This window comes from Geospiza fortis, unplaced genomic scaffold, assembly GCF_000277835.1.
Source record: "Geospiza fortis unplaced genomic scaffold, GeoFor_1.0 scaffold443, whole genome shotgun sequence".
NCBI classification, from domain to species: Eukaryota; Metazoa; Chordata; class Aves; order Passeriformes; family Thraupidae; genus Geospiza; species Geospiza fortis.
The window spans coordinates 1,065,375-1,068,984 of NW_005054335.1; positions in this window are offsets into that span (position 1 = coordinate 1,065,375).

Sequence of the window (3,610 nt, forward strand, 5' to 3'; positions counted from 1 at the left end):
CTCTTTCCCAGTGGTGCAAGGGAATGGGCAATGGGAGCTGCACTCAGTTGTCTCTGGCACTCCTTCCTCTTCTCACTCTTCCACTGCTCCATCATGGGGTTCCACCCATGGGAAACAGTCCTCCATGAACTTCTCCATTGTGGGTTTCTCCTATGGTGATACAGTACTCCACAAACTGCTCTAGTGTGTGTCCCTCCTACAGAGTCCAGCTCTGCAGGAACTGCCTGCTTCAGCGTGGCACCTCCACAAGTTCTCCCAGCAGACCTGCTGCAGAGTGGGCTCCTCTCTCTGTGGGGCCACAGGTCCCGCCAGGAGCCTATTCCCATATGGGTTTTCTCATTCACACCCTCCTGCAGGCATCCACCTGCTCTGGAGTGAGGTCCATCCAGGGGCTGCAAGTTCATATTGAGAGGTGTTTTTTCTGTAGCCAGCTAATTTGTGATGATGTGCGGCTGCTTACCATGGTACTACTCACTTTCTTACAGTGCTCTCACTTTCTTAGGAAACAAAAAGGAGAGAGTCAAGGTTTGAGACAGGCATCCTGTTTTACTGCCTGATTTCCCAAACTATTCTGCATATTTGCTTGTGTTTGATTATACTCATAATGTTTGCAAAATATTAACTGATTTAAAATAATGAATGATTTTTTCTAGATTTACAGGTATTTAAGAGCATAAATAAAAAATTTTGTCTGGTTTTATCTGCTTTCATGTCAGGAAATTGAACCAAAGGAAAAGAAGGCTTTTAATGACTTTCAATGTCAAATGTGTAAGGAAAGACCAAAATAGACTTGGTTTGTGACATCAGAAAAAGTTTTCTTTCTATAAATCTTTATTTATTTTCACAGATGGAAGACAAAGACACAAGTGTGAATCATCCATTTTTATGAACTTCAAGAAGAGCTTTGGATTATTTTCCTGAGCATATATTCTCCAAGGTGTATACTTTTGGTGGGTAGGGTTTTTCAACATATGTAACTGTCTTTGCTTGGGGAACAAATTCTTTTTGTTTATAACCACAAACTTCTGTCACTGCAGGCTTTAAGAAATTGGAAATTGCCTAATCATAGCATTGCAGAGTTTAATTGCATAGTATTCACATTTTTTTCTGATGCTAATATATCGGACACTTAGACATGCCCTGTTATCAGAATAAGGACCAGGCTCTGTGTATGACCTCTATAATTCCATCTCCTGACTTCTTTCTCATGAATCAAGTTCTCTAAGTAGGATTCTGTGACTGCATTTGATTGCCTACCAGAGTAGCAAGACTGTTAGTCTGTGTATGTAGAATGTTAGCTTGAAACATTGCACAAAACCATAGATCAACAGCTGGAGAAAGGTCTAGAAAGTGAGTCCTGTGAGAAGGAGCTAAGGGAGCTGGGTGTTTATCCTGGACAAAAGGAGGCTCAGGTGAGCCTTATGGCTCTCTGTAACTGCCTGAAAGAGGGTTGTGGTCAGGTGAAGGTCAGGCTCTTTTCCCAGGCAACAACTGCCAGAATGGCGGGGCACAGCCTCAAGCTGTGCCAAGAGGTGTTTAGATTGGACAGAAGGAAGAATTTCTTACTTGGAAGGATGGTCAAGCATTGGAATAAGCTGCCCAGGGAGGTGATGGAGTCACCATCCCTGAACATATTCAAGAAATGACTGGACATGGCACTTAGTGTTGTGTTCTAGCTGACAATGTAGTGTTTGGCAAAGGTTGCCCTCAATAGTTTTGGAGATCTTTTCCATCATTAATTATTCTGTGGTTATGCTAGTTTGGAAGAATAGGTGAAAGTGTTGAGGTTAATGCAAAGAGGGGATGGGGGGAAAACAAGTGCATGTAGAAAGGTGAAGCATAAAAGTAGATATTGCTTGGACCAAATAAGTGGAGTAATATTGGGAGGAGCTGAGCCTTTTCTCACTGTCAAGATGTCTGTTGTAGTTATGTGGGAATTCTCTGGCACTGTTAGTATGGTTTCATTTAGCATTATACTTGAACGTATGAAAAACAAAAATTAAAATAATACACAAGAGGGTTATCAAAAAGACTCAGTAATGAGACTAGCTGAGTTTGATATTCTCTTAATGAATATTAAATGAAGAGAAAACCTGCAAAGCAGAGATGTTTACCTGTGGGTAGCTAGGCATTTATCAGGGGAAGAGGAAAGCCCATTGTCTTTTACTTCTTCTCATAGATCTCTTTGAAGGCCAGAAGTTGACTGAGTGGTTTTCACCTGGGAACATGTTTCTGTCCTCGCCAAAATGAAATATAAAACTGTGGGAGGGAAAAGGTGTCCAAGAGTTCTTTGTGAAGACCTGCTGAAAGCTAACATGTGTTCTGGAGGCATCTTTCATGCAACTTTTTAAAGGACTGTTAATTTGCAATACACAATAATAGAACCATGTTGTGTTCTGTTACCAGAAAAACCCTTGCAGTTTACTTGAGAGAAGTAAAAAAACTACTAAGCATTTTCAGGAACAAAGCTGAAGCTATGAATAGTTCTGTGTTACCTGTTAGGATTAGAGGCATATCTCCACTGTTTCAACTTTTCTAGTATCACATACATTTCCATATCGAAAGAGCAGGGAAGTTGCAAAAATATGCCATCAAGAGTGCTTTTAGTCTTGTGTTTGCCTTTCTATATATTGCAGAAAATATTTTCTGTAAGGATGCTGGCTTTGCAATACTATGCTGTAATATGAATTGTTTGACTGCTGTGGGTTTCGAGAAAGAGATTGATGGGTAGTCTGTATCTGCAATACCTCCATGAGCAGAGATACCTTTCTATTTTGGATCCCATTTTAGAAATCTTTGTAGCAGTAGGACTGTTATTTCCTCAGATTGCCTTAAAAGCTTAACAGGAGCTAATTGGTATGTTGTTTTTGTCAATGCTTTTTTGAGAGATACAAACTGGTGGGTTAAATTAGGAACTTTTTTACCACTTATTTTTCATATTCACCTATCAGCGTCTGTGGGGAATATTTTGCTGTTACTCTACAGCTGCCTCAAAAATGCATGGAGAATAGGTATGCTATCATCTAAGTAATACATTGCAGGTTTTGTGTTCCCGGAGCCTTGACCAGGGCAATATCTGCTTATGAGGTCTAAGGATTTTGACATTCATAATTGTAACTGATGGATGCAAATTCTTGTAAAAAACCAAAAATCAGTCCAGGTTCTAACTGTCATTCTTTTGCAGGGAATGTGCGAGAATGATGTTTTATTACAGGTAGAAGTTCAAACTACATGACAATAACAGCAATTTTTGTTTCATTTTTTATCAAAGAAGTATCTCTAGGATGATCTGTATATGAATAACAAACTGCACAGGATTTGTTCATACATTTTATTTCTTCAAAATATGCTTTATTATTACTATAGCTCATGCAATCTTTTAGTATTGTGGATTTTATTTTCCTTTTTATGCACCCTATTCCACCATCTCTTTCTCTCTCATACCTCAAAGATGCTTCTTTCAATAAGCCTATGTCATTGCCAGCACTTTGGGAGCGTCTTAGAAAGATCCTGATATTTTGTGCAATTCTAGTCTTCTCAATGCTGCTAAATTTAATCTTATGTTTGGAATTCTATTCTGTTTCATCTTCTTTTTTCAGGGGAGTTTTGA